Source organism: Oncorhynchus gorbuscha, linkage group LG11, assembly GCF_021184085.1.
Source record: "Oncorhynchus gorbuscha isolate QuinsamMale2020 ecotype Even-year linkage group LG11, OgorEven_v1.0, whole genome shotgun sequence".
Lineage (NCBI taxonomy): Eukaryota > Metazoa > Chordata > Actinopteri > Salmoniformes > Salmonidae > Oncorhynchus > Oncorhynchus gorbuscha.
In genome coordinates, this window is record NC_060183.1 from 16,310,411 (window position 1) to 16,329,255 (window position 18,845).

An 18,845-nucleotide genomic window follows, 5' to 3' on the forward strand; every position below is an offset into this window, starting at 1 on the left:
ACATTCAATATTGGCCATGCTGTAAATGAAGCATGATTTGTGCCGGGCTCAAATCAACTGCTAACTCGGAACTGCAAAATCTGACATTAGTGAGTTCAAGACAACTGGGGATTTTGGAAAAATTAGCTACGACTAGGGAAATACTTTTTAAGCTTTCTTCCCACTCAGAATTGTAAATTGTAAACTTGGGCCTCTTTATAAAGCTACAACCTGAATATCACTTACGTCATCATGATTCAAATGTTTTTTTTGTTCCCAGTTGTCTTGAAAGCACCATAAGTCCAGAGAATGCCAGACTTTGCCCACAAAGGACCGCTGCGCCACCTTCCTGTTTAAGTGAGCACAGGACAACAAGGTGAGTCCAAAAATGTATTGTATGCTGCTGCATAAATGATGTACTATGCCAGGGAGTATGCATACTGTAGCTAAGAAAGTAATACTAAGTGTATGTTGTGTAGTAAGCTGTTAGTAGCCCATGTGCCTCACCGTAATCATTTGGTCTATTTTCACCTCTTAATTTCGCCTACTGTTCTGACTTGGTGGTGCACATGTAGCCTATAACCTGTTTTTGAGAAATGTAATCATCGAATATTGTAAGAGCTTTCATTGTCTGCTCATATGCCCCCTTTATTTATCCTACGGTTCTGACTTGTTGTACAAGGAGAGCACTGTAAGAACGGCCCATGTTCTGAATTCTGTCGCTATACATTTCAAAAGTATTGAAATAATAGTTATATTGACTACGTCCGTCCTAACTCACTCATTAATGTCTTAATTGAAATTACGGATTGCCTCTTATCCACTTGTCGCCTCCTTATGCCATAGTTTGTATATCTCAATTGTCAGTAGAAACCACATTTTTTTAGGCAAGTTAGTCAAATCAGCTATGTTTTTTTTAAAGGCAATAAATGAGGCTGAATGAACTGTTTTGCTGCCAGACAAGGCTCTGCTGATATTCAGGTGTAGAAGTGGTAAGGTGCAATGAATGCATTGTTTAGTGTTGTGTTGTGTAGTGGCTTTGCTGGCATGCATCCCACATTCTTTTTTTTTTGCCCCACCAATATTTACATGCTAAAATACATCAAAATTACTTTTGCGTTTAAATTGCCATGTACCCAATAACAAAATACAATGGGTTTCCATTGTATTTCAACTCCTACTGATGGTTTTGTCCCAAAAAAATGTTGTGTACTGTAGGTATTGCGAATGTGCCAACTCTGATCTCAGGACATGCACTCCAGCATACAGCTCACAGATACAGTGCGGATATAGCCTACTACATGATAAGATTATTATGGACAAAAGTGTGAGATTATTTTACTTGTCAAATGGCAGCCAAGCATCAATCATCATGTCACTGTGCACTTTCACCACCCTGTGAAATTCATCTTAACTTTTTTCATCTGTAGCCTAATAAACTGCATGCTTTTCCATTTATGTCCTGAAGTGTTTTATTTGACATGTAGGCTACTTTACTCACATAAAAAGGTTGGATAGAAACCTGGTTAATGTCAAGCCATTTTGAGGATGCTGAAATTATATTTTGGATGAACGTGTGCATGCCTACAGGTGACTTTTAAAGTAGCCTAATCAGATTAAAACATTGTGACTGGTTGTGTTTATGCCACATTTAAAATTTAATACATTTTAAAAGTTAAATTATTAATATTTCGGCTATATTGAAGCGTTAGGTTTCTAGGTGCACGAGGACCAGTCGCCCGGATTGGAGAGGAGGCAGAGCACATGTTAAGCTTTCCTGAATAAGTGGGCCTGCTGGAGGATATTTGGCTACGTTATTATTGGAGGACTTGGGAAAAAGATGATCTGCCACAGACAGCGCATTCAGTATCAGAAGTAAATATCCAGCCAGACTAGCCTGCTACTGTGCCTTTCTAGACCTTATAAACTGCCGAGTGTAGACCCATAACTGATCCAAACGGAATGAAAAATTCAAATCACAGGACTTTTGTGCCATTATTCAAATTATTCATTGCATTGTGGTGTTGTAGCCGAGTCTAGGTAGGATAAGGGGAGCTTTTTAAGCGGTGTCTCATGTCTTCACTGTTCTTAAATGCGCAATGATGCACCTGGCCTCTGCGCTGCATATCAGCTATTCCTATTTGTTTTTGTGGATTCATATTGAAAATTGTTACTATTTTGAAGGCTTTTATGTATGATTGCAGATCTGGACAAATATTCCACGTACCACTATTGTTGCTATGAAGGGTGGATAGAGGGCAGGATAGACAGTTATACTTAGACTATTTTGACCTGGGGTATAGTAAAAATCTGTACACAGAAAAGCATAGTGCACAAGGGAAGTACTAAAACACTGCATGCAAGCAGATAAGGAAAATTGGCTAGGATGGAAGAAATGATATAGTAAAACCTGCAAAAGAGTGAATGTAAACGAGGGAGGAAACACACTACATTTCCCTGTACCCAATAAAAAAACACACAACCTGGGGCGGCAGGTAACCTAGTGGTTAGACCGTTGGGCCAGTAACCGAAAGGTTGCTGGATCAAATCATCAATCAATCAATCAATCAACTGACTGGCTTTCTTGTTGTCTATAGTATTCTCTAGGGTATGCATTCTGATTTCTGCTTCGGTTATGGATGTGTCACTGAAACCTTAAAGGCCCTCAATGATGTCCCCATTACCCTTTATTCTAAGTAATATTGTACTGATATTTTTTGTTGACCAGGCCAAAGCTTTTGATACAGTAGACCATTCCATTATTTTGGGCCGGCTAAGGAGTATTGGTGTCTCTGAGGGGTCTTTGGCCTGGTTTGCTAACTACCTCTCTCAAAGAGTGCAGTGTATAAAGTCAGACAATCTGCTGTTTCAGCCACTGCCTATCACCAAGGGAGTACTCCAAGGCTCGATCCTAGGCCCCGTGTTCTTCTCAATTTACATAAACAACATAGTTCAGGCAGTAGGAAGCTCTCTCATCAACTTATATGCAGGTGATAAAGTCTTATACTCAGCTGGCCCCTCAGATTTTGGGTTAAATGCTCTACAGCAAAGCTGTCTTAACGTCCAACAAGCTTTCTCTACCCTTAACCTTGTTCTGAACACCTCCAAAACAAAGGTCATGTGGTTTGGTAAGAAGAATGCCCCTCTCCCCACAGGTGTGATTACTACCTCTGAGGGTTTAGAGCTTGCGGTAGTCACATCATACAAGTATTTGGGAGTATGGCTAGACGGTGCACTGTCCTTCTCTCAGCACATATCAAAGCTGCAGGCTAAAGTTAAATCTAGACTTGGTTTCTTCTATCGCAATCGCTCCTCTTTCACCCCAGCTGCCAAACTATCCCTGATTCAGATGACCATCCTACTCATGCTAGATTACGGAGACATAATTTATAGATCAGCAGGTAAGGGTGCTCTCGAGTGGCTAGATGTTCTTTACCATTCAGCCATCAGATTTTCCACCAATGCTCCTTAGAGGATGCATCACTGCACTCTATACTCCTGTGTAAACGGGTCATCTCTGTATACCCGTCGCAAGACCCACTGGTTGATGCTTATTTATAAAATCCTCTTAGGCCTCACTCCCCCCTATCTGAGATATCTACTGGAGCCCTCATCCTCCACATAAAACACCCATTCTCCCAGTCACATTCTGTTAAAGGTCCCCAAAGCACACACATCCCTGGGTCGCTCCTCTTTTCAGTTCGCTGCAGCTAGCGACTGGAACGAGCTGCAACAAACACTCAAACTGGACAGTTTTATCTCAATCTCTTCATTCAAAGACTCAATCATGGACACTCTTACTGACAGTTGTGGCTGCTTTGGGTGATGTATTGTTGTCTCTGCCTTCTTGCCCTTTCTGCTGTTGTCTGGCCCAATAATGTTTGTACCATGTTTTGTGCTGCTACCTTGTTGTGCTGTTACCATGTTGTGTTGCTACCATGCTGTGTTGCTGCCTTGCTAAGATGTTGTCTTAGGTTTCCCTATATGTAGTGTTGTGTTGTCTCTCTTGTTGTGATGAGTGTTCTCTTCCTATATTTATATTGTATTTATTATTCCTTTTTATTCCCAGGCCCCCGTCCCCGCAGGAGGCCTTTTGCGTTTTGGTTGACTGTCATTGAAAATAAGAATTTGTTCTTCACTGACTTGCATTGTTTAAAAATAATAAAAAAATCCTCCCTAAAGCAAAAAAAAAGTATGACAATCCTCCACTATTTTGGACCACTCTTCCCACCCAGTAAAGTTCGATCTGTTACCTTTCCTGTGACCAATAAAAAAAACACACAACCCTCCCCAAAGCAAAAATAAAAGTTTGACAACAGAATCAAATCAAATCAAATTTCAAATCAAATTTCAAACCCTCCACTATTTTGGACCACCCCTCCCAGTAACTTTCGATCTGCCCCTAATGCTCTAACTTCTAATAGTAACTGTATCCACTGGTTAAATGGGAGAGGGTGAGGTGGTTGCCAACTTAGAGCAATTTTTTTTGCCTGCCAGCAAAAATCTTCTCTGATTGAGAGATTCTAGGTGTTATCATCGTTAAGTAACATAATAGATACAAAGTATTGAATATTTAAATTCATGCACTTTGAAAATGATTTTGAAACGTTGCCCCAGAAGCATTTAACTGCAGGACCCTCCCACATTGTATGAAGGAATGTGCCTACCTGATTTAGGGGACACAGTAAATAGTTGGGGACAATTTCATCATAAAACATTTCCTCTTTGTTAAATAGAGTCTATGAACAAACTTAAAATGTATAAATTGATGGTTCGGATTATGGGATGCCAAGGTCAACATTTTCAAGATTCTTTTCCGCTTAAAGGGTTGTTCAGATTCAATTAGATCTGTGTGGACTATACTTTTTTTAATGGCAAACTCAGAATATCAGCTTTCTAAAAGTTGTTTCTATATTATAGAGATCAGTCCTTTTGGGGGCCCAGATAATTTCTGTATAAATCCATTGGGTGGTTCGGCCATTTTGATTCCCATTTACATTGTTTTTCAATTTTGTCCCAAATATAAATTGTGTCAGCAATAATAGTTTACATTGTTTAAGTGAAGATCACCTCTTCCAGAGAATAGGAGACACCATATTTCTCTTTACACTCGGCCAGGGGGCAAAATAATAATGTCTAAACAAATTTAGGATGTGGCGAAATGCTAGTGCCTGGAAATACAATTTAAAGTTTGGTACGGAGAGTCCTCCTACGTTTTTCCCTCTTTGTAAATTTTATCTGGGATAGTTTAAATTTTTACATTTAACAGACGCTCTTATCCAGAGTGACTTACAGTAGTGAGTGCATACATTTTACCTTACCATATACTTTTTGAAACCATATTATGATTCCCCCATAGCCAGAAGGGGGAGCCATGGGAAGCATTGAACTACAGAAATTCAGCTGTGGCACTATACAGTATTTATTTTGACAGTAGATATTCTGCCAGTTAAAGCAACAGGGATATTATTCCATCTACTGAGGTTGGATTGAATTGATTTGAGCGTTCCATAAATGTTTCTAGAAATGGTTTTATCTAAGGAAGGAAATATATCTACTCCTAAATATTTAATGTGGGGAATGATTAGGATTCCATAAGTAGTGGGGTCCTCTACCGGGGTCTTGAACGAGAATAGGGCTGATTTGGATAGATACATTTTATAACTTGAGATGAAGCTGATTTTATCTATGATGTTCAATGCGTTTGTCAGCGATTGAGATACATTGTCTGGACGTAGTAAAATATAACCTGCATATAATGAGATTAAGTGATCTGCATATTTGAGGGAATTGGGTGTTACTTCCTTTGATTGACAAATTGCCTGGTCCAGGGATTCAATGGATAATAAGTATAGCATTGGTGATTTGCCTTCATTCATGTTGAGAGAGGAGAGTTGAGAGTTCTTTATTATTTTAGAAAGGACTTAGTCTGGCTTGGTGTGGATTTACAATCAGAGGTTTCAGATTCAATAGTTGCTATATCAGCTAATTGATCATTAATGCGTAGTTTACTGTCCAGTAAACGACTGAGACGATTACCATAGAAGTAGTGGTTGAGTTTAACTAGATGGATGGCAAATTCTGCTCTCTGTCTTATCAATAAATGAAGTGCTGACTTGATATTGGAAATAGAAATAGCTACCTGGTCTGAAAATAGTGTTTGTTGAGAATGCTTAACACAGCTAAGAACATTTCCAAATCTGATAGCTTCTTTAATGGTGACTTATTCAACCCAGATGCAAATGCAGTTGCATTGTTTTTAATAAAACCTTTGGTTGCATGCCATAGGATCCGGGGGTGATCGACTGAACTGTTATCGATCATTATGAATTTAGCTAAGATTCAAATTGATCACAGAATGTAGAATGAAATGCCATATTGTGGCCCTTTTGGGAAATTCAGAAATGTTATGTTGGCAGTAGAAAGCATGGTGGTCAGACAGGCTCATATGTCGAATTTATATTTTCTTGATTTAAGAAAATAGAGGTGTAGATAACAGTATGAAATCGATCTGTGAGAATAATTTACAGAGCATTCAGAAAGTATGCAGACCCCTTGACATTTTCCACATTTTGTTACATTACAGCCTTATTCTAAAACTGATTAAATATTTTTTTCCCCTCATCAATCTACACACAATACCCGTTAATGGCAAAGCAAAAACAGGTTTTGAGAAATATCACATTAACATAAGTATTCAGACCCTTTACTCATTACTATGTTGAAGCACCTTTGGCAGTGATTACAGTCTTGAGTCTTCTTGGATATGACGCTACAAGCTTGGCACACTTGTATTTTGGTAGTTTTTACCATTCTTCTCTGTAGATCCTCTCAAGCTCTGTCAGGTTGGATGGGGAGCGTCGCTGCACAGCTATTTTCATGTCTCTCCAGAGATGTTCGAGTTCAAGTCCGGGCTCTGGCTGGGCCACTCACTGAGATCCAGAGACTTATCCTGAAGCCACTCCTGCACTGTCTTGGCTGTGTGTTTTGCCCCAATCTGAGGTGCTGAGCGCTCTGGAGCAGGTTTTCATCAAGGATCTCTGTACTTTGCTTCGTTCATCCTTCCCTCAATCCTGACTAGTCTCCCAGTTCCTGCTGCTGAAAAAAATCTCCACAGCATGATGCTGCCACCGCCATGCTTCACCTTAGGGATGGTGCCAGGTTTCCTCCAGACATGATGCTTGTCATTCAGGCCAAAGAGTTCAATCTTGGTTTCATCAGATCATCTTGTTTCTCATGGTCTGAGATTGCTTTAGGTCCCTTTTGGCAAACTCCAAGCGGGCTGTCATGTGCCTTTACTGAGGAATGGCATCAGTCTGGCCACACTACCATAAAGTCCTGATTGGTAGAGTGCTGCAGAGATGGCTGTCCTTCTGGAAGGTTCTTCCATCCCCATAGAGGAACTCTGCAGCTCTGTCAGAGTGACCATTGGGTTCTTGGTTACCTCCTTGACCAAGGCCCTTCTCCCACGATTGCTCAGTTTGGCCAGTCGGCCAGCTCTAGGAAGAGTCTTGGTGGTTCCAAACTTGGGACCTTCAATCCTGCATACCTTTTTTGGTACCCTTCCCCAGATCTGTGCCTTGACACAATCCTGTTTCTGAGGTTTAGGGACAATTTCTTCGACTTCATGGCTTGGTTTTTGCTCTGACATGCACTGTCAATTGTGGGACCTTATACAGACAGGTGTGTGCCTTTCTAGATCATGTCCAATCCATTGAATTGACCAATTCAAGTTGTAGAAATATCTCAAGGATGATCAATGGAAACAGGATGCACCTGAGCTAAATTTCAAGTCTCATAGCAAAGGGTCTGATTACTTATGTAAATAGTCTATTTCTGAAAGTGTTCTCTTTTGCTTTAGGATTATGTGCTTGCAAGGATGAGGTTGTAATCAGAGAGTATATTATGCTGGAGAGCCTTGGTTGGATTGTTGTTGGTCTTATTAGATTTCTCCCCCATGTCCAAAATGGCATTCATGTCTGTCCCAATAACCAGATGGAATTCAGGTCATTCTAACAAGGGACATTAATAAAGGCAATTTTCTTTCCTTTAAGGATACAATTAATTAAATTGCCTTCTTGGTCTTTGCCTTTATTCATGATGGTAATATTGAGTTTATTATATATCATTATAATTACATTTACATTACATTTACACCTTTAGTTTTGTTTGGGGCTGATTAAAAAGCAGTTCAGTTCTTACAATTGTTCTCTATTCTATGTGAGTCCTTTTGGAGTAGTTGTGTTTCTTGAAGCATCGCTATATCAACATGGTTTCTTGTTGGAACATTTAATAGGATGAGAGAGAATAGCTAGCGTTGCCATTGTTAATAAAGACAAAGACACCTATTGGTCGTTCCCCACACAGAACCCGTGTTCCCCACACAGAACCAGGGTTCCATAGCCACAGGCAGAACAATTGAAACTGGAGCAGCAGCATGACCAGGTAGGCTGGGGACAGCAAGGAGTCATCACGCCAGGTAGTCCTGAGGCATGGCCCTAGGGCTCAGGTCCTTTATTTTTTTGTTAAACCTTTATTTAACCAGGCAAGTCAGTTAAGAACAAATTCTTATTTTCAATGATGGCCTAGGAACAGTGGGTTAACTGCCTGTTTAGGGGCAGAACGGCAGATTTGCTCTGAGAGAAAGAAAAAAAGAAAGAGACAAAAAGAGAGAGAATTAGAGGGAGCATACTTAAATTCACACATCCTTCTCAAATCCCATTGGAGGAGGTCTAAGGAACCTTGGGTCGTCTCCTCCAATGGGGGGGGTTTAAGGAGGGGCGATGGTCAGTCCTTGCATCCATATACCACGTTTCAGGTATGACCCAGATGCAAACAGTGTCAAAGAAACAAACGTTTATTTCTAATACAGGAGCACTTTGCACCCACATCCAGAGAGGGTGCAAAGTGTCCAGAACGGCAGGCAGCCTCAAGTTCAGGGCAGGCAGGTGTCAAGAATCCAGTGAGGTGTGGCATGGTATAGAACAGCAGGCAGGCTCAAGGCAGGCAGATTGGTCAAAACCGGGAAGGACTAGAAAACAGGAGCAAGAAACAGACATGAGCAGGGGAACGTACGCTGGTAGGTTTCACAAACAAAACGAACTGGCAACAGACAAACAGAGAACACAGGTATAAATACCAAGGGGATAATAAGTAAGATGGACGACACCTGGAGAGGGGTGAAGACAAGCACAAAGACAGGTGACAGATCAGGGTGTGACACCATAGCTCGGTCTATGATTTTGTGAGTGATTACATTTCTCCAGACACATCCCTCAGCTTTTTACCAAAACAGGCAGAGTACGCTTTGTTATTGTTTCAACTGTGCATTGCCACTTTAGAAAATACATAAATGAGCATACAAGTATGTTTAAGGATACTGTTGGGAGTGTGGTGCCATACCTTTAGCTCCCAGGCGCAACAGAGCTGACACACTAAAGATGAAGTTGCAGCAGATGTCTTGACCACCCTCTGGCTGTTCTCTAGACCAGTGGTTCCCAAACAATTTTGTTTTTTTAGCCCATAGATATCATTGTAATATCATACTCATTCAAATATCACATAAATACACATTAGACATGGCAAAATGTATAGAATTGCAAGAAAATAACGCATGAAACCAGCTAAATTATCTCCAACAACAAGAAGGGTGTGAACAGTTTGTGTCATGAACAGTGCTTGTGACGATGGAAATAGACGTGGCATGTGCGCGCACCACGGGATTTTCCCCAATGCTGGAAGGGGGCCCCAAGTGACAAAGTTTGGGAACCCCTGGCTCTAGTCAACAGTAGCACTGGAAGGTGTCCCAGTTGCTGGATGTTGTCCTGGGCCCGGAAGGTGACCCGGGCGCCGGAAGGTGACCCGGGCGCCGGAAGGTGACCCGGGCGCCGGAAGGTGTCCTGGGTGACGGTAGGTGTCCTGGGTGACGGTAGGTGACCCGGGCGCCAGGAGGTGTCTTAGGCACGTTTTGTGGCCACGTCACCTCCCTCAGAACCAGTAAAGATCTCCAGGTTCTTACAGTGGGGCATCAGCATAATCTATAGAGGGGGCAGAACAATACAGAAGATGGAATTAGATTTAGTATGGAGTCAAAGTCCCAACTTAAAATGCTTGTACAATAAAAAGGAAAAAAGGTCAACAAATGTATGACGCTGGAGTTTGAGGAAGGTGGAGCGATACATATGCGCTGAGTTGTGTAAGGCATAAGATGAGTTGGTGACTCACTGGTCCAAACTTGGCGTTCTCTGCCTCTTTGGTGTACTGGTCCAGGTCGATGAAGTAGAAGCGTGACTACCTGGTCAAACGTGTTCTCTCTACACACACTGACCTGTCTTCTGAGAACAACTGGAGTGAGAGAGAGAGGGAAATAAGATAGTCAGTTAATGTCACAGACAGAGTTCAATTGTTTTAATATCTTCATGTTGCAGTCCATTTTATGACTGCTGTGGCTGTATCAAGAGAGGCAACTATGGATAATCATTTAGCCAAATAAGTTAACACACGCAATATGAGACTGAGTCGAGTTGGGGAGAGTTGTAGGGCAATTCCACGGTCACAGAGTGATGCTGAGAAAGTGATACTTTAAAATGTATGTCAAACAAAAACCAATGACTTTAAAGTGAAACAAACCATACAACTATATGCACAAGGACTACTTTTAACAATTTTTAATCATTGGTTTGTTTGACATACATTTTAAAGTAAAAAATCTGAGCATCAGCATCATTTTGTCACCGTGTAATTGTCCTGTACCAATCCACGCCACTTGTCAATCAGCATGGCTCAGTATTGAACAGGCTTCTGTCATCTAATGTCCAACCCATCTTACCTACTGTCACGTCTACTCCCTCTCCCCCCTCCGGCATTCAACGTCGCCGATTTACTAACCACAGGTCCTGGGAACCACAGGCACCTGGCTTTCATCATTACGCGCACCTGGCTTTCATCATTACGCGGACCTGCGCTTCATCATTACACACACCTGGACTCCATTACCTCACTCATTACCTCCCCTTTATCTGGCACTCACTTAGGTTCCTTCCCCAGGCAGTATTGTTTCTGTTGTTTATGTCTATACTCTACCACCAGTCGAGCCAGCACAACAGCCCATTCAGCAACCTGCTCAGGTCAGCGATGCCCGTTTGTTACTCCCGGATAAATATGACGGCACCCTATTTAAATGCCGTGGCTTCCTACTACAGTGTTCCCTCTACTTTGTGCACCAGATGGGAGCTCTTACCACCGAGAGCTCCAAGGTTGCAACGGTTATTTCTTTGCTGACTGGACGGGCGTTGGAATGGGCCACAGCCGCCTGGGAGAGAGGAGGAGCTGGATTCGTATGAAAGGTTCATGGCTCGGTTCAGAGGTATCTTCGATCACCCACTGGAGAGCAGAGAGGGGGGTGAATGCCTACTCTAACTATGGCAGGAGGACCAGACGGCTGCCGAGTATGCGCTCACCTTCCGGACAGTTACAGCATCGGATGGAATGATTTGGCGCTTAGTACACTATTTGGAAGAGGGCTGCGCAAGGAGGTTCAGACAGAACTGGCCTGTCGAGACGACAACCTCTCCTTGGACGCACTCCATCTGGATAACCTTCTTCGTGAGCGTCGGCACTCTCATCGCTTCTCTCCCTCCCTCAGTGAACACTTTGGATCAGAGCCTGAACCCATGGAGGTAGGGGTCACATGCCTGCCCGCAGCAGAGCGATGCATATGGAGACAGCTAGGGCTCTGTCTCTATAGCGGTCAAGGGGGGCACCAGCTCAAGCGGTGGCCGGTACTTCCCAACTCAGGATCCACTGCTTTTGGAGCAGTGGCTTCTTCACTGCTGAGCGGCCTTTCAGGTTATGTTGATATAAGGCTTGTTTTACTGTGGATATATACTTTTGTACCTGTTTCCTCCAGCATCTTCACAAGGTCCTTTGCTGTTGTTCTGGGATTGATTTGCACTTTTCGCACAAAAGTACTTTCATCTCTAGGAGACAGAATGTGTCTTCTTCTTGAGCGGTATGACGGCTGTGTGGTCCCATGGTGTTTATACTTGCTTACTATTGTTTGTACAGATGAACGTGGTACCTTCAGGCATTTGTAAATTGCATCCACAGGTACACCTCCAATTGACTCAAATGATGTCAATTAGCCTACGAATGCCATGACATAATTTTCTGGAATTTTCCAAGCTGTTTAAAGGCACAGTCAACTTAGTGTATGTGAACTTCTGACTCACTGGAATTGTGATACAGTGAATTACAAGTTAAATAATCTGTCTGTCAACAATTTGGGGACAAATTACTTCTGTCATGCACAAAGTAGATGTCCTAACCGACTTGTCAAAACTATAGTTTGTTAACAAAAAATGTGTGGAGTGGTTGAAAAACAAGTTTTAATGACTCCAACCTAAGTGTATGTAAACTTCCGACTTCAACTGTATAAACAAAACAAACACCAAACACAAACAACGCACTGGCATGAAGCAGAGTCAACAACACCCGAGGAAAGAACCAAGGAGAGTGACAGATATAGGGAAGATAATCAAGGAGGTGATGGAGTCCAGGTGAGTGTCATGAGGCGCTTGACGATGGTGACAGGTGTGCGGGATAATTAACAGCCTGATGACCTAGAGGCCGGAGAGGAAGTATACGTGACAGTACCCCCTCCCCGACGCAGGGGAGCCTGGCAATCCGGCAGAGGCATGAAAGCCCGATAAGCCGGCTGAGGCAGGGGAGCCTGGCGATCCGGCTGAGGCATGAGAGCCTGTAGTGGCTCCCGGACCCGACGTCATTTACAGTGACACAAAAAACACTCCCTGATGCTTTCCTTAGGTGAGGCGTTACTGTAATGATGTATGCTGAGAGTCAGGAAGCAAGTACAGGGAGTGAGTGTTTTAATAAATAAACACGAAACACAAACAACGCACCGACATGAAACATTTTCACGTGTGTTGATGTTGGGGTGGTGCTAGAGATTTTGAGATTTCCCTTTAACAGATTTGTATACAGTATTCAGCTGAAACACAAACTGTGTTGACTACTGCCAGATCAATCACACATTCATAGCCTACAGACAGATTTAAGTCTCGCTGAAAGAATAACACACTTATAAAGAAGAGAACCTGATTAGCTTTGAAAAGCTCCTCTCTGCTTCAGCTACAGTCACTGGAAGAGTAAGACACATTTCTGAGAGCAGTCCACAAATTTGGGATACATTTCTGGGAGCTCCCTTTTGTGTATAAATATCAGCAGCTCAAGCAGGATCATGGTCTTCGACAACAAGTCAGGCAAGTTCTTCTGTTCCTGTGCAAGCTCTCTGCCATCCAGATCTGAGTGTTCTTTATAGTGCAATGTCATGGAAGGATGACAGAACTCCAAACTTCTCTCCCACATTTTCCAAAGTGGAAAATCTTTCCTGAAGGGCTCAACAACATTGAAAAATGTCACCTCCAGCTTCTTCAGGGCATCACTCAAAGGCTCATCAAATGATCTGTATGAAAGTGCCTCTTTGTAGACCTCAGACCTTTTTGTTGTAGAACGGCCTCTACATTCATACCCTCGCAAATATCCTTGGCTGACGTTTGTGCCCTGTTGCCCTGTAGTTGCTGAGACCTCTCTCTGTCTTTCTGAGAAGACTGACTGCAACCTCCACATGCATACTGGGAGACTGCATCAGCTTGCTCAAGATGTCATACTACACCACTGTACAGATGCTGAAGCGGTATGATCCCACCTCCTCTGACAAGGACTGGGCCTCAATCTTTATCACAGGGTCTTTTGGTTGGATCCCTCACCTCAGTCAGTTCCTCTCTCACCGCTGCTGCCTGATACCTCAGTGGCTCGACACTCTTAACTTTACTCTCCCACCTTGTCTCAGTCCACATCTTCAAAGTGATGTCCACATATTTTTTTCAGGTTGGCCTATTGCTGTGTGGAGGCTGAGAACAAGGTGTACAGTTTGTATAAGATGCCAAAGTAACCTTTGGAATCGACAGAATGTTTAGGAGCATCAGCCACAACCAGGTTCAATGTGTGAGCCCCACATCGCACAAATATAACTCTTGGAATAATTTCCAGGAGTCTGGCTTGGACACCTTTGTTATTGCCTCTCATGTTGGCCCTATTATCATAAGACTGTCCTCTGCAGTCCTCAAAATAATTTTTGAGAATCAGTGATGCCAAATGTTGGCCCGTAGACTCTTCTGCCTCAAATAACCCCATAAAATCTAGAATGATAGAGAAGAATTTTGCCAGCTTGATGTCACTCACCATTATTAAAATGACCTTGCTGCTCAACAAATCAATGAGTTCATTCTGTATTTGGTGGCCAAGGTAGCTGGTGATGTGATGTCAGTCCTGAGTTTGCAAAATACATTTTCGTCTTAGAAAAGAGTTTGCAGCAGATGCAGAAGAGGCTGTTGTTTCTTTCATAATACACCAAATCAAATCAAATCAAAGTTTATTTGTCACATGCACCGAATACAACAGGTGTAGACCTTACAGTGAAATGCTAACTTACAGGGTCGAACCAATTGTGCAAAAAAGGTATTAGGTGAACAATCGGTAAGTAAAGAAATAAAACAACAGCAAAAAGAAAAGACAGGCCTATATACAGTAGTGAGGCTATAAAAGTAGCGAGGCTACATACAGACACCGGTTATTCAGGCTGATTGAGGTAATATGTACATGTAGATATGGTTAAAGTGACTATGCAGATATGATGAACAGAGAGTAGCAGTAGAGTAAAAGAGGGGTTGGCGGGTGGTGGATGGGACACAATGCATATAGCCCGGTTAGCCAGGGTGCGGGAACACTGGTTGGTTGGCCCAATTGAGGTAGTATGTACATGAATGCCATGCATATATGATAAACAGAAAGCAGCAGCAGCGTAAATAGATGGGTTGGGGGGAGGCACACAATGCAAATAGTCTGGGTAGCCATTTGATCACCTGTTCAGGAGTCTTATGGCTTGGGGGTAAAAACTGTTGAGAAGCCTTTTTGTCCTAGACTTGGCACTCCGGTACCCCTTGCCATGCGGTAATAGAGAGAACAGTCTATGACTGGGGTGGCTGGGGTCTTTGACAATTTGTAGGGCCTTCCTCTGACACCGCCTAGTGTAGATGTCCTGGATGGCAGGCAGCTTAGCCCAATGATGTACTGGGCCGTACGAACTACCCTCTGTAGTGCCTTGCGGTCAGAGACCGGGAAGTTGCTGTACCAGGCAGTGATGCAACCAGTCAGGATGCTCTTGATGTTGCAGCTGTAGAACTATTTGAGGATCTCACGACACATGCCTAATCTTTTTAGTTTCCTGAGGGGGAATAGGCTTTGTCGTGCCCTCTTCACGACTGTCTTGGTGTGTTTGGACCATTCTAGTTTGTTGTTGATGTGGACACCAAGGAACTTGAAGCTCTCAACCTGCTCCACTACAGCCCCGTCGATGAGAATGGGGGCGTGCTCGGTCCTCCTTTTCCTGTAGTCCACAATAATCTCCTTAGATTTACGTTGAGGGATAGGTTGTTATTCTGGCACCACCCGGCCAGGTTTCTGACTTCCTCCCTATAGGCTGTCTCGTCATTGTCGTGTCGTCTGCAAACTTAATGATGGTGTTGGAGTTGTGCCTGGCCATGCAGTCGTGGGTGAACAGAGAGTACAGGAGGGGACTGAGCACGCACCCCTGGGGAGCTCCAGTGTTGAGGATCAGCGTGGCAGATGGGTTGCTAACTATCCAGTTGCAGAGGGAGGTGTTTAGTCCCAGGATCCTTAGCTTAGTGATGAGCTTTGAGGGTACTATGGTGTTGAACACTGAGCTGTAGTCAATGAATAACCTTCTCACGTAGGTGTTCCTTTTGTCCAGGTGGGAAAGGGCAGTGTGGCGCGCAATAGAGATTCCATCATCTGTGGACCTGTTTGGGCGGTATGCAAATTGGAGTGGGTCTAGGGTTTCTGGGATAATGGTGTTGATGTGAGCCATTGCCAACCTTTCAAAGCACGTCATAGCTACAGACGTGATTGCTACGGGTCTGTAGTCATTTACGCAGGTTGCCTTTGTGTTCTTCGGCACAGGGACTATGGTGGTCTGCTTGAAACATGTTGGTATTACAGACTTAATCAGGGACATGTTGAAAATGTCAGTGAAGACACCTGCCAGTTGGTGCGCACATGCCCGGAGCACACGTCCTGGTAATCCGTCTGTCCCCACAGCCTTGTGTACGTTGACCTGTTTAAAGGTCTTACTCACATCGGCTACGGAGAACATGATCCCACACTCGCCTGGAACAGCTGATGGTCTCATGCATGCCTCAGTGTTGCTTGCCTCGAAGCGAGCATAGAAGTGATTTAGCTCATCTGGTAGGCTCGTGTCACTGGGCAGCTCGCGGCTGTGCTTCCCTTTGTAGTCTGTAATAGTTTGCAAGCCCTGCCACATAAGACGAGCGTCAGAGCCGGTGTAGTATGATTTAATCTTAGCCCTGTATTTACGCTTTGCCTGTTTGATGGTTCGTCGCAGGCCATAGCAGGATTTCTTGTAAGCGTCCGGGTTAGAGTCCGTCACCTTGAAAGCAGAAGCTCTAGCCTTTAGCTCAGTGCGAATGTTGCCTGTAATCCATGGCTTCTGGTTGGGGTATGTACGTACAGTCACTGTGGGGACAACGTCCTCGATGCACTTATTGATAAAGCCAGTGACTGATGTGGTGTATTCCTCAATGCCATCGGAAGAATCCCGGAACATGTTCCAGTCTGTGATAGCAAAACAGTTCTGTAGTTTAGCATCTGTTTCATCTTACCACTTGGTTATAGACCGAGTCACTGGTGCTTCCTGCTTTAATTTTAGCTTGTAAGCAGGAATCAGGAGGATAGAGATGTGGTCGGATTTACCAAGTGGAGGGCGAGGGAAATCTTTGTACGCGTCTCTGTGTGTGGAGTACTGGTGACTTGGAATTGTTTTCCCTCTGGTTGCACAGTTAACATGTTGATGGAAATTTGGTAGAACTGATTTAAGTTTCCTGCATTAAAGTCTCCAGCCACTAGGAGCGCCGCCTCTGAGTGAGTGGTTTCCTGTTTGCTTATTTCCTTATACAGCTGACTGAGTGTGGGTTTAGTGCCAGCATCTGTCTGTGGTGGTAAATAAACATCCACGAAAAGTATTGCTGAAAACGCTCTAGGCAAGTGGCGTGGCCTGCAATTTATCACAATACACTCTACTTCAGGCGAGCAAAATCTAGAGACTTCCTTAGATTTCGTGCACCAGCTGTTGTCTACAAATATGCACAGACCCCCCCCCCCCTATCGTGCCGGTGCAGCGTGTATCCCGCTAGCTGAATATCCATGTCATCATTTAGCCACGATTTTGTGAAACATAGGATATTACAGTTTTTGATGTCCCGTTGATAGGATATTCATGATCGTACCTCGTCTAGTTTATTGACTAATGGTTGCACGTTGGCGAGTAGTATTGACGGTAACGGCAGCTTTCCCACTCGCCTTTTTCAGGTCCTGACCAGGCATCCGGCTCTTTGTCCTCTGTACCTGCATCACTTCCTCTTACAAATAACGTGGATGTCGGCCCTGCCGGGTGTTTGGAGAATGTCTTGTACGCACAAGTTTGTTGAAGAAAAAATCTTTGTCTAATCCGAGGTGAGTGATCGCTGTCCTGATATCCAGCTCTTTTTTGCCATAAGAATCGGTTGCAGAAACATTTTGTACAAAATAAGTTACAAATAACGCGAAACAAAACACAACTTCAAGGGATTGTTTCACCACTCACCAAGGTCATCCTGAAATACTGGTGGTGGCAACTGCTTCCATCACTCTCATTCCTTGGGAAAACAAAGTTAGATGGTACCTCACTAGGTCCTCTGCAAACTATTTGTCTCCGAATTCTGTCAGTCAGAACTAAAAGCCAGTCAGCAGGGTCTGTAGACAGTGGTTCATCCTCAGCAGCAGGATTTGGTGGGGATGCTGCTACAGGAATTTCTAATGGAGAGCATTCGTTTGCATACGTTATTCATAGCATTTATAGTGGTGGAACCTCCCACATACATACCCAGTAATACTAAAATCATCATTGTTATCTACAATATAGAAACTTAAAACTTTGCAAAAAGGGAAATTATTTATTTTGTTTATGTTATGCAGGGATGCACACATAAACACATGTGCGTGTACCCACACAAATGTGCACATGTACACAAACACACCTGAAGAATCCTGCTGGTGAGAAGTGGAAGCAAATGGGTCTTCATCCTCATCCTCAGACAACATTTCTGAAGAGGCCTGTGTGGCTGAGGAGGTGGTGGCTCATCATCCTGAGGCTCCAAGATCATTTCTGAATAGGCCTGTGTGGCTGAGGAGGTGGTGGCTCATCATCCTGAGGCTCCAAGATCATTTCTGAAGAGGCCTGTGTGGCTGAGGAGGTAGATGGCTCCTCATCCTGGCCAGTGCCAGAGGGTGCTCCAAAATATTTCAGAAGTGCCCCTGAATTTGCATTGAAATACAGAAATATATGAGTCTGCCACCCTAAATACATTTGTTGCACAATTAAATATACATGTCATTATGCACAATTTATCAAACTTTCAGAATAGGAACCAAATTAACCCCACAACCTCCTTGGTTAATTCTAGGCATAAGACACCCCAAAAGACTCAATATATCACAAAATATACAACATAACAGCATAATATAGACGTCTTTTAAGTTAGCCTACAGCATTGGAAATTCCCCTTACTGAGCTCAGGACCTAGACAATACAATCACAGAAAATATTTATGTCACCTCAATGAAAGTTAACCAAATCAATAATGTGCTAGTTAGGTTGTAATCGTTTTGCTGCAGGCTACACACATTATCATGATGAAACTATGTGAAATTAT